This window comes from Coregonus clupeaformis, chromosome 1, assembly GCF_020615455.1.
Source record: "Coregonus clupeaformis isolate EN_2021a chromosome 1, ASM2061545v1, whole genome shotgun sequence".
Taxonomy (NCBI): domain Eukaryota; kingdom Metazoa; phylum Chordata; class Actinopteri; order Salmoniformes; family Salmonidae; genus Coregonus; species Coregonus clupeaformis.
Genome location: NC_059192.1, coordinates 3617200 through 3631133, shown reverse-complemented (window position 1 = coordinate 3631133; position 13934 = coordinate 3617200). Strand labels below are relative to the sequence as shown.

At 40.6% G+C, this 13934-nt stretch overlaps 1 pseudogene; it reads left to right on the top strand.

The window, feature by feature from the left end:
* The first annotated feature begins 2450 nt into the window (after positions 1–2450).
* Positions 2451–5405, top strand: LOC121556609 (annotated as a pseudogene).
* Positions 5406–13934: the final 8529 nt, after the last annotated feature.

Below are 13934 nucleotides of genomic sequence, written 5' to 3'. Positions count from 1 at the left end.
TTGTGTATGGGTGGTCCCGGGGATCGAACCCACTACCTTGGCGTTACAAGTGCCATGCTCTACCAGCTGAGCTACAGAGGACCTTGAGATGTTTCTGCAACTTGATTGGAGTCCACCTGTGGTAAATTCAATTGATTGGACATGATTTGGAAAGGCAAACACCTGTCTATATAAGGTCCCACAGTTGACAGTGCATGTATGAAAAATGTATGCACCCAATAACTGTAAGTCGCTCTGGATAAGAGCGTCTGCTAAATGACTCAAATGTTTAAAAAAATGTCAGAGCAAAAAACAAGCCATGAGGTCACAAATGTAATGTCGAAAGAATTGTCCGAAGAGCTCCGAGACAGGATTGTGTCGAGGCACAGATCTGGGGAAGGGTACCAAACCATTTCTGCAGCATTGAAGGTCCCCAAGAACACAGTGGCCTCCATCATTCTTAAATGGAAGAAGTTTGGAACCACCAAGACTCTTCCTAGAGCTGGCCGCCCGGCCAAACTGAGCAATCAGGGGAGAAGGGCCTTGGTCAGGGAGGTGACCAAGAACCCGATGGTCACTCTGACAGAGCTCCAGAGTTCCTTTGTGGAGATGATATTCAATCAGAAATTATGACGTCGTTTACATTTTTATTGCTCTCCAGCACCTACAAAATGTGCACTATACCAGGGTTTCCCAAACTCGGTCCTCAGGACCCAAGGGGTGCACGTTTTGGCTTTTGCACTAACACTACACAGCTGATTCAAATAATGAACGAATCATCAAGCTTTGATCATTTGAATCAGATGTGTAGTGTTAGGGCAAAAACCAAAATGTGCACCCTTGGGGTCCCGAGGACCGAGTTTGGGAAACGCTGGTTTAGAGTTAGACTTTGGGTTTTGGCTCTGGATAGGACTCATTAGGACTAAAATAAGACTAAAACTAGATACAATACTAGAAGTAACAAATACTACAGCTAATACTATAAGTAGCTAATACTACAGCTAATACTATAACTAACTAATACTACAGCTAATACTATAAGTAACTAATACTACATCTAATACTATAAGTAACTAATACTACAGCTAATACTATAAGTAGCTAATACTACATATAATACTATAAGTAACTAATACTACAGCGAATAGTATAAGTAACAAATACTACAGCTAATACTATAAGTAACACATACTACAGCTAATACTATAAGTAACTAATACTACATCTAATACTATAAGTAACTAATACTACAGCTAATACTATAAGTAACTAATACTACAGCTAATTCTATATGTAACTAATACTACAGATAATACTATAAGTAACCAATACTACAGCTAATACTATAAATAACTAATACCACAGCTAATACTATAAGTAACAAATACTACAGCTAATACTATAAGTAACTAATACTACAGCTAATACTATAAGTAACTAATACTACAGCTAATACTATAACTAACTAACTAACTAATACTACAGCTAATACTATAAGTAACTAATACTATAAGTAGCTAATACTACAGCTAATACTTTAACTAACTAATACTACAGCTAATACTATAACTAACTAATACTACAGCAAATACTATAAGTAACTAATACTACATATAATACTATAACTAACTAATACTACAGCAAATACTATAACTAACTAATACTACAGCTAATACTATAAGTAACTAATACTACAGCTAATACTATAAGTAACTAATAATACAGCTATTACTATAACTAACTAATACAACAGCTAATACTATAAATAACTAATACTACAGCTAATACTACAAATAACTAATAATACAGCTAATACTATAACTAATACTACAACTAATACTATAAGTAACTAATGATACAGCTAATACTATAACTAATACTACAGCTAATACTATAGCAAACTAATAATACATCTATTACTGTACAGCTAATACTATAAGTAACTAATACTACATTGAATACTATAAGTAACTAATACTACAGATAATACTATAAGTAAGTAATACTACAGCTAATACTATAAGTAACTAATACTACAGCTAATACTATAAGTAACTAATACTACATTGAATACTATAAGTAACTAATACTACAGCTAATACTATAAGTAAGTAATACTACAGCTAATACTATAAGTAACTAATACTACAGCTAATACTATACGTATCTAATACTACAGCTAATACTATAAGTAACTAATACTACAGTTAATACTATACGTACCTAATACTATAGCTAATACTATAAGTATATAATACTACAGCTAATACTATAAGTAACTAATACTACAGCTAATACTATACGTAACTAATACTACAGCTAATACTAAAAGTAACTAATACTACATCTAATACTATATGTAACTAATACTACAGCTAATACTATAATATACGTGTGTGTGAGGTGTATACTTTTGTTTCAAAGTAGATTTGTTTAAGACTACCAAGAAACACTGCAGTAAAAGGTTAAACATGTCTAATGAGTGTTATGCAATGTCCAATCTGTGTCAACAGAGGAACCAGACCTCTTATGACAGAAAAGTGGACATATTTGCGTTGGGTCTGATCTACTTTGAACTGCTCTGGAACCTGTCTGGAATGGAGAAATCAAAGGTGACTGCGACAATGACTTTTGATGGAAGGAATCAAGGAAAGATTCATTAAGATAGTATATATCATAGTCATATAGGGTCTGCAATGCATTCAGAAAGTATTCACACCCCCTGGCCTTTTTCCACATTTTGATGGGTTACAGCCTGAATTTAAAATGACGTTAAATTTAGATTCTGTGTCACTGATCTACACACAATACCCCATAATGTCAAAGTGGAATTATGTTTTTAGAAATGTTTACAAATTAATTAAAAATGAAAGGCTGAAATGTCTTGAGTCAATAAGTATTCAACTCCTTTGTTATGGCAAGCCTAAATAAGTTCAGGAGTACAAATGTGCTTAACAAGCCACATAATAAGTTGCCTAGACTCACACTGTGTCCAATAATAGTGTTTAACATGATTTTTAAATGACTACCCCATCTCTGTACCCCACACATACAATTATCTGTAAGGTCCCTAAGTCGAGCAGAGAATTTCAAGCATAGATTCAAACACAAAGACCAGGGAGGTTTTCCAATACCTCGCAAAGAAGGGCACCTTTTGGTAGATGGGTAAAAAAAAAAAAAAAAAAAGCAGACATTGAATATCCCTTTGAGCATGGTGAAGTTATTAATTACACTTTGGATGGTGTATCAATACACTCAGTCACTATAAAGATACAGGCGCCCTTCCTAACTCAGTTGCCAGAGAGGAAGGAAACCGCTCTGGGATTTCACGATGAGGCCAGTGGTGATTTTAAATCATACAGAGTTTAATGGCTGTGATAGGAGAAAACTCTGGATCAACAACATTGTAGTTACTCCACAATACTAACCTAATTGACTGAGTGAAAAGAAGGAAGCCTGTACATAATTAAAATATTCCAAAACATGCATCCTGTTTGCAATAAGGCACTAAAGTAATACTGCAAAAAAGAAATTCACTTTTTGTCCTGAATACAAAGCGTTGTGTTTGGGGAAAATCCAACACAAGACATAACTAAGTACCACTCTTCATATTTTCAAGCATGGTGGTGGCTGCATCTTGTTATGGGTATGCTTGTCATTGGCAAGGACTATAGATTTTTTAGGATAAAAATACATGGAATAGAGCTAAGCACAGGCAAAATCCTAGAGGAAAACCTGGTTCAGTCTGCTTTCCACCAGACACTGGGAGATGAGTTCACCTTTCAGCAGGACAATAACCTAAAACACAAGGCCAAATATAGACTGGAGTTGCTAACCAATATGACACTGAATGTTCCTGAGTGGCCTAGTTACAGTTTTGACTTAAATTGCCTTGAAAATCTATGACAAGACTTGAAAATGGCTGTCTAGCAATGATCATCAAAGAAGTTGACAGAGCTTGAATTATTTTTAAAAGAATAATGTGCAAATATTGTACAATCCAGGTGTGCAAAGCTCTTAGAGACTTACCCAGAAAGACTCACAGCTGTAATCGCTGCCAAAGGTGATTCTAACATGTATTGACTCAGGGGGTTGAATACTTATCTAATCAAGATATATTAGTGTTTTATTTGAGAGGACATTTGCAGTCACCCCCCTCCACAGACACACTCCCGATACGCAGTTTAAAGGCTGAGAGAGGAAACACAGAAATACATGTCTGTAAACACATGTAAACACGTTATAGACCTCTATAAGTCTTTGTGTAAAGTGTAACCCAATGCCATACACATATCACTCACCATATGGACTCTTGCAGAAGTTGTTCTGGATGTCTGCATCTCCCTCAGCAGCCAGACTGCACAGATCACTGTTCCTGAGGAAACCAAGAGACATGCCACGGAGAACAGGGACCCTGATGAGCGTAAGCCGCTGATCCCCCCCACCCGAACCCCGACAGCAAGCCCCTCAACGGCACAGAATGGAGCTCCGCCAGAGTACCCTCAGCCCGCACAGACGAACAGGCCTTACTCACATCCATCCTTACCAAGACAGCCGTGAACATCATCGACGTCTCGGCGGCAGACTCTCAAGGCATGGAGCAACATGAGTACATGGCCAAAGCTCGGCAGCATGAGTACATGGCCAAAGCTCGGCAGCATGAGTACATGGACAAAGCTCGGCAGTATGAGTACATGGACAAAGCTCGGCAGTATGAGTACATGGCCAAAGCTCGGCAGCATGAGTACATGGACAAAGCTCGGCAGTATGAGTACATGGCCAAAGCTCGGCAGCATGAGTACATGGCCAAAGCTCGGCAGCATGAGTACATGGACAAAGCTCGGCAGTATGAGTACATGGACAAAGCTCGGCAGTATGAGTACATGGCCAAAGCTCGGCAGCATGAGTACATGGCCAAAGCTCGGCAGCATGAGTACATGGACAAAGCTCGGCAGTATGAGTACATGGACAAAGCTCGGCAGTATGAGTACATGGCCAAAGCTCGGCAGCATGAGTACATGGCCAAAGCTCGGCAGCATGAGTACATGGACAAAGCTCGGCTATACAGTACAAAACTGGCCTTTGTTGAGTAACAGTCTGTCTCAGAAGAAGCCCCTCCCTCTCCCTTCCCTTCCCTCACCAGCCAGCCGCACCAAGTGCTCGCTAGTGATCTGGTGCCAGACTCGGATGTACAACAGGTGTCCAAGATAGCTGCCTATGCTTACAGTGCAATCTCTCAGATCAAGGTGGATGCTAAAGAAGAGCTCGTGGTTCAATTTGCCGTCACCCTGATCTACCCTCTGGCCGCCATAATACTCGTCCCGTCCCGTCCCGTCCCGTCCCGTCCCCCATACCCACAATGCATCTATGATTACCAGTCCTTGTGCTACCCAGCTATGCCACTAGCAACCTGCTACTCCAGCTGAGGGCTATGACAACCAGGCCTCCCCTGCTGAAAAGGTTAATGTTGGTGTTCTAAGATATGGAGAGGGAGTACAAACCAACGACGCTGGACAGAGTGGAATTAGGTTTAAGCAAAAGGCAGTTTATTAAAACAGAGATATCTTGTCCTGCTCAAGCTACATGCATGGACCCAATCAATTGCCTCTTATGGAGACAGTTGAGAAGGATGTTTAAACAGAGTTTACAGCATTACTTTATACAATGTAACATAAAGGAAGGGGTCCTTCTTCTAGTCCCTTGATTGGTTCCCGAGGCGTAGGAGGCGGGTCTGCTCTGTCCAGAGCAGATGCCCCATTGGTGCACGGCAGAGTCCTCTGCCCTTGGCACCCGACCAGTAGACAGGGGAGTGAGTTTGAGTGTGCGTGCAGTGAAATGTCTGTGTGTGTCCAGGGAACTCGTGGGGAGTTGAGAATGAGTGTGCGTGAAAATGAAATATTGGTGTGTGTCCAGGGAACTCGTGGGGAGTAACTGGTGGTTTATGGCCGGAGGTGGGGGTGTTGTCCTGTTATCGCATTCCTGCAAGACTAGGCCATCTGGTGACAAGATATGGTGTTCTCCTCTGTCCTTTGTTCTCTGACCTGGAACAGCATTTATTGAAAACAAGCTCCTAACACAAATGGGTCTTGCACAACATTTTAGTCAGACCAATCTATAACATTTTATATTTACTACGACAAATTATATTTACTACGACATTAACCAACCTTGCCCTGCACTCCTCAGAACCACCTTTCAAAGCCACCATTCATCCTTGCTTCACCAGCCGTCAAGGAATTTTTTAACTCTCATATGGTAGTATAACGATAATGGTGTTAGGGCAGTTTTTGTAATTTTAAACTTTCTCGTTTGAAGAGTGACTGAGTCTGATTTAATGAATAAACGGTTAGCTAGCTGCGCGGCATTGGCTAGGCTGCTGGTGGCGTTTAGCTCTGGCTGTGAGTTTCAGGAGTAGCTAGCCTCGTCTGATATACAGCTACGGTAATATACTAACTAACTAACCACAGCTAGGAAAAGAGGGTAATTTAAGCATGTCCAAATGTAGCACAGTAACAGGACAAAAAAAGATGTCCACAGCCAGCCAACTCACTAGTCAGCATGTTGTTCTGACACTGGGTGGACCCGTCACCCAGAACACACATCCCACCCCTCATGTCTCATGTCAGTATGAAAAATAATGTATGCACTCACTAACTGTAAGTCGCTCTGGATAAGAGCGTCTGCTAAATGACTAAAATGTAAATGTATTTTCCATTCATAAACAAACAAAAAAAATTTGAATTCTTCCTCTTTGACATTACAGAGTATTTTGTGTAGATCGTTGACAAAAAAAATGACAATTAAATCCATTTTAATCTCACTTTGTAACGCAACAAAACATGGAAAAAGTGAAAGGGTGTGAATACTTTCTGAAGGCCCTGTATGTCAATTACTTTGATGTAGTATACTCTTGAACTATAATGGACTGTAGGCCTACAACCAGAATGTACCATATCATAACTGTATGTATTCCTTGTTTAGGTCTGGGATGATGTCAGAAGCAAGGTGTTTCCTCAACAGTTCGACACGCAGTTCCCCTTAGAGGTACACATACATGTATTTGGTTGAAAACATATTTTAGAACATGTCAAAAGTGTGGATGCTGTGGGTTGTTGTGTTACAGAACAAGGTGTTAGAGTGGATGCTGTGGGTGGTTGTGTTAGAGTGGATGCTGTGGGTGGTTGTGTTACAGAACAAGGTGATACAGTTGATGCTGTGGGTGGTTGTGTTAGAGTGGATGCTGTGGGTGGTTGTGTTACAGAACAAGGTGTTAGAGTGGATGCTGTGGGTGGTTGTGTTACAGAACAAGGTGATAGAGTGGATGCTGTGGGTTGTTGTGTTACAGAACAAGGTGTTAGAGTGGATGCTGTGGGTGGTTGTGTTACAGAACAAGGTGATACAGTTGATGCTGTGGGTGGTTGTGTTAGAGTGGATGCTGTGGGTGGTTGTGTTAGAGTGGATGCTGTGGGTGGTTGTGTTAGAGTGGATGCTGTGGGTGGTTGTGTTAGAGTGGATGCTGTGGGTGGTTGTGTTACAGAACAAGGTGTTAGAGTGGATGCTGTGGGTGGTTGTGTTACAGAACAAGGTGATAGAGTGGATGCTGTGGGTTGTTGTGTTACAGAACAAGGTGTTAGAGTGGATGCTGTGGGTGGTTGTGTTACAGAACAAGGTGATACAGTTGATGCTGTGGGTGGTTGTGTTAGAGTGGATGCTGTGGGTGGTTGTGTTAGAGTGGATGCTGTGGGTGGTTGTGTTACAGAACAAGGTGTTAGAGTGGATGCTGTGGGTGGTTGTGTTACAGAACAAGGTGTTAGAGTGGATGCTGTGGGTGGTTGTGTTAGAGTGGATGCTGTGGGTTGTTGTGTTACAGAACAAGGTGATACAGTTGATGCTGTGGGTGGTTGTGTTACAGAACAAGGTGTTAGAGTGGATGCTGTGGGTGGTTGTGTTAGAGTGGATGCTGTGGGTTGTTGTGTTACAGAACAAGGTGTTAGAGTGGATGCTGTGGGTGGTTGTGTTACAGAACAAGGTGTTAGAGTGGATGCTGTGGGTGGTTGTGTTACAGAACAAGGTGATACAGTTGATGCTGTGGGTGGTTGTGTTAGAGTGGATGCTGTGGGTGGTTGTGTTAGAGTGGATGCTGTGGGTGGTTGTGTTAGAGTGGATGCTGTGGGTTGTTGTGTTACAGAACAAGGTGTTAGAGTGGATGCTGTGGGTGGTTGTGTTACAGAACAAGGTGTTAGAGTGGATGCTGTGGGTGGTTGTGTTACAGAACAAGGTGATACAGTTGATGCTGTGGGTGGTTGTGTTAGAGTGGATGCTGTGGGTGGTTGTGTTACAGAACAAGGTGATACAGTGGATGCTGTGGGTGGTTGTGTTACAGAACAAGGTGATACAGTGGATGCTGTGTGCCAACCCAGAGGAGAGACCAGATGCCAGGCAGCTGAAAACAAAACTGAACCAGTGTTTTGTTCCGACCAGGGATAACAACTTCCATCAAGACAACATGACCATCTAAAGACAGTCAGTCGTATTCATAAAGGGTCTCAGAATAGTATTAATTGTGATATAAAATGCACAATTGATCCTAGATCAGCTTTCTACTCTGAGAGCTGTGAATGCAGGCCCTGAACATCCAACAAGACAACACAATGATATGATCCCAGATCAGCTTTCTACTCTGAGAGCTGTGAATGCAGGCCCTGAACATCCAACAAGACAACACAATGATATGATCCCAGATCAGCTTTCTACTCTGAGAGCTGTGAATGCAGGCCCTGAACATCCAACAAGACAACACAATGATATGATCCCAGATCAGCTTTCTACTCTGAGAGCTGTGAATGCAGGCCCTGAACATCCAACAAGACAACACAATGATATGATCCCAGATCAGCTTTCTACTCTGAGAGCTGTGAATGCAGGCCCTGAACATCCAACAAGACAACACAATGATATGATCCCAGATCAGCTTTCTACTCTGAGAGCTGTGAATGCAGGCCCTGTACATCCAACAAGACAACACAATGATATGATCCCAGATCAGCTTTCTACTCTGAGAGCTGTGAATGCAGGCCCTGAACATCCAACAAGACAACACAATGATATGATCCCAGATCAGCTTTCTACTCTGAGAGCTGTGAATGCAGGCCCTGAACATCCAACAAGACAACACAATGATATGATCCCAGATCAGCTTTCTACTCTGAGAGCTGTGAATGCAGGCCCTGAACATCCAACAAAACAACAGAACTATCTGAATTTCAACTGTATTATACAGACTTTGAATGTGTCACAAATCATGTGTTTTCACTGGATCTGTCTTTAAACAGTATATTGTAATGAACTCTAAGTCCCAGCAGAATCCAGGATAGTTTATCAGTTCAAAATGTAATTATTGCTGCATTCATGACATGTCGGAACTCAGAAATGTTCGACTTGGAAACTCATTGTTGAAAGATGATACCCGAGTTTCCCACTAGAAAAGTATCAGAATCAACCAACAGGAAGCTCTACGCAAATAACTTACATTAATCTGAATGTAGTTTCCGTTATAACCATGAATAAGTAGTTTACTGACTATAAAGGGGACAAGTCCCTTGTTGAAACCTTAGTGTTATTTTACAAAGAGTACCTGGTCCTTAATGTTATTGGTGGTACTATACACCATGGTATGTAGGCTACGGTATGTTATGTACTGTAGGCTATGGTATGTTATGTACTGTAGGCTATGGTATGTTATGTACTGTAGGCTACTGGATGTTATGTACTGTAGGCTACGGTATGTTATGTACTGTAGGCTATGGTATGTTATGTACTGTAGGCTATGGTATGTTATGTACTGTAGGCTACTGTATGTTATGTACTGTAGGCTATGTTATGTTATGTACTGTGGGCTACTGTATGTTATGTACTGTAGGCTATGGTATGTTATGTACTGTAGGCTACTGTATGTTATGTACTGTAGGCTACTGGATGTTATGTACTGTAGGCTACTGGGTGTTATGTACTGTAGACTACTGGATGTTATGTACTGTAGGCTACTGGATGGTATGTACTGTAGGCTACTGGATGTTATGTACTGTAGGCTACTGGATGTTATGTACTGTAGGCTACTGGATGTTATGTACTGTAGGCTACTGGATGGTATGTACTGTAGGCTACTGGATGTTATGTACTGTAGACTACTGTGTGTTATGTACTGTAGGCTACTGGATGATATGTACTCAAGGCTACTGGATGTTATGTACTGTAGGCTACTGTGTGTTATGTACTGTAGACTACTGGATGTTATGTACTCAAGGCTATTGGATGTTATGTACTGTAGGCTACTGGATGTTATGTACTGTAGGCTACTGGGTGTTATGTACTGTAGGCTACTGTGTGTTATGTACTGTAGACTACTGGATGTTATGTACTCAAGGCTACTGGATGTTATGTACTGTAGGCTACTGTGTGTCATGTACTGTAGACTACTAGATGTTATGTACTCAAGGCTACTGGATGTTATGTACTGTAGGCTACTGTGTGTTATGTACTGTAGGCTACGGTATGTTATGTACTGTAGGCTACGGTATGTTATGTACTGTAGGCTACGGTATGTTATGTACTGTAGGCTACTGGATGTTATGTACTGTAGGCAACTGGATGCTATGTACTGTGGGCTACTGTGTGTTATGTACTGTAGACTACTGGATGTTATGTACTGTAGGCTACTGGATGTTATGTACTGTAGGCTACTGGATGTTATGTACTGTAGGCTACTGGATGTTATGTACTGTAGGCTACTGTGTGTTATGTACTGTAGACTACTGGATGTTATGTACTCAAGGCTACTGGATGTTATGTACTGTAGGCTACTGGATGTTATGTACTGTAGGCTACGGTATGTTATGTACTGTAGGCTACTGGATGTTATGTGCTGTAGGCTACTGTATGTTATGTACTGTAGGCTACGGTATGTTATGTACTGTAGGCTACTGTATGTTAGGTACTGTAGGCTACGGTATGTTAGGTACTGTAGGCTACTGTATGTTATGTACTGTAGGCTACGGTATGTTATGTACTGTAGGCTATGGTATGTTATGTACTGTAGGCTATGGTATGTTATGTACTGTAGGCTACGGTATGTTAGGTACTGTAGGCTACGGTATGTTAGGTACTGTAGGCTACGGTATGTTATGTACTGTAGGCTACGGTATGTACTGTAGGCTATGGTATGTTATGTACTGTAGGCTACGGTATGTTATGTACTGTAGGCTACTGTATGTACTGTAGGCTATGGTATGTTATGTACTGTAGGCTACGGTATGTTATGTACTGTAGGCTACGGTATGTTATGTACTGTAGGCTACTGTATGTTATGTACTGTAGGCTACTCTATGTTATGTACTGTAGGCTATGGTATGTACTGTGGGCTACGGTATGTTATGTACTGTGGGCTATGTTATGTACTGTAGGCTACTGTTTGTTAGGTACTGTAGGCTACTGTATGTTAGGTACTGTAGGCTACGGTATGTTATGTACTGTAGGCTACGGTATGTTATGTACTGTAGGCTACGGTATGTTATGTACTGTAGGCTACGGTATGTACTGTAGTCTACTGTATGTTATGTACTGTAGGCTATGGTATGTTATGTACTGTAGGCTACTGTATGTACTGTAGGCTATGGTATGTTATGTACTGTAGGCTACTGTGTTATGTACTGTAGGCTACTGTATGGTATGTACTGTAGGCTACTGTATGTTATGTACTGTAGGCTACTGTATGGTATGTACTGTAGGCTACGGTATGTTATGTACTGTAGGCTACGGTATGTTATGTACTGTAGGCTACTGTATGTTATGTACTGTAGACTACTGGATGTTATGTACTGTAGGCTACTGGATGTTATGTACTGTAGGCTACTGGATGTTATGTACTGTAGCCTAATGGATGTTATGTACTGTAGACTACTGGATGTTATGTACTGTAGACTACTGGATGTTATGTACTGTAGACTACTGGATGTTATGTACTGTAGACTACTGAAGTTATTAACAGCTATAGGTATAGATAGATAAAGCAGAATAGATTAACAGGAAGTAATATATGATGTGATTTTCTTAAATGGACAGGAACGTTATGAATGTTTGAAAGTTATACTGTTGATTAGATGGGCTTTGAAAAATAAATGTAATATACTGACAAAAGATTTGTATTTTATTAGGATCCCCATTAGCTGTTGCAAAAGCAGCAGCTACTCTTCCTGGGGTCCACACAGAACATGAAACATGACGTAATACAGAACTTTTTTAACAGGTTTGTTGTTCATTTGAGCAATATGAGATGGAAGGGAGTTCCATGCAACAATGGCTCTATATAATACTGTGCGTTTTCTTGAATTTGTTCTCGATTTGGGGATTGTGAAAAGCAGGTAGCCCTGTTTGATAAGAACACATGTGTTAATCATATTCTATGTCCTATTTTGAGTTAAATAAAATGCCTAAGTAATAAAAGTGGAACTTTGCCTAAAATAAAACTAGAATCGTTTTCAATAATTGACAGTGATCATGGCTGAGTAAGAGGAAACCTGAACAGCCGCTAGTGGTCACTGTTTAACGGTCAATAGCGACCACTAGCGGCTGTTCAGGATAGTCACAGGCTGAGTTTCCATCAGTTTCAGTACCGTTTTCAGGCGAATCGAAAACGAAATGATCTACAGGACGTTATAGAGAGAAATAGTAATGGCGTCTTTTTGTAGGCACTAACCCCGCCATGGTACTTTGGACAAATCCTATGGAGAAAATAAACGGGATAATCTTCATCAGCTAACGTCACTTTTTGTGAATTTTTTAGAATTTGTAAAAAATAAAAACATAAAAAGCACATAAAGGCTTCATAATTCATAAAGGTCATGTTAGCTGACTGTTATTATCTAATAGGACAAAACGTATAAGATCTCCTTAGCCTGTGTTAACCTCAGACCTTCTTTCTGGCGTTATTCTTTCCCCATTCATTTTCCCCAGGGGTGGCTGAACGAACCAGAGGTAACTCATTTCCTGGTTTTAGGACTACAAGCTCTAAGAACAGAAGGGTAATGCTAGAAGGGATCCAGCTTTTGTCAGAATTGACTTTTCGAAGCAGGTTTAGGAGAATTTACGCAGAAGGTTAGGAGAGTAAACGTGACAGGTTATGAGAATTAGGAAAAGAGTTCGGGTTAGCTAAAATGCAAAAAAAAGTATCTACTTTTGACCTACATTTGACAAAAGCTGGATCCCTTCTAGGCATGACCGAAAAGAAAACGATAGCAAGTCATATCATCTGGAAGGTAAGACGAAATCCATCATCTGGAAGGTAAAACGAAATCCATCATCTGGAAGGTAAGACGAAATCCGACGTCTATAAATGTAAAGTTCCACACTTTATTTATATGACATTCGACCTTACCAGGTGAGCATGTTGCGGTTGGCTACTGTAGCCAGCTGTGGGCTGGAGGGATACGATAGGTTAGCTATGGGACAACTTTAGAAAATACTGGCATCAAGTATTCATGTTTCACACTGATGAAATTGATCAATACATTTAACCGCACATAGCTGTAGTCATAACTTATAAAACGAATAGCTGCTTTTCAGCTGTTTGTGTTATTTAAGGTTGAAAGGCATACACTCTGTTCTTAAACCACTTTATGCACCTGACTGATGGAACCAGGCTGATCGCTGCTTCACCTTCTCTATTTCACTCAGGATTTTGGCAGAGACAGACGAACTCGTGGATACCATTTTTATGTCTGCGTGCAGTTTGGAGGAAGTTGCTAACTAACTAATGGGCCAATCACGAAAAGTAGTGAATAAGCAACTTCATGACCTGCGAAGAAGAGGCAAGGTGGAGAAGATGGGAGAGAAAGTGTGGACAATGAATGATGAAGCAAGCTGTGGAGGAAAGCTTATTAAATACCAGAGGTGAGTCTGTC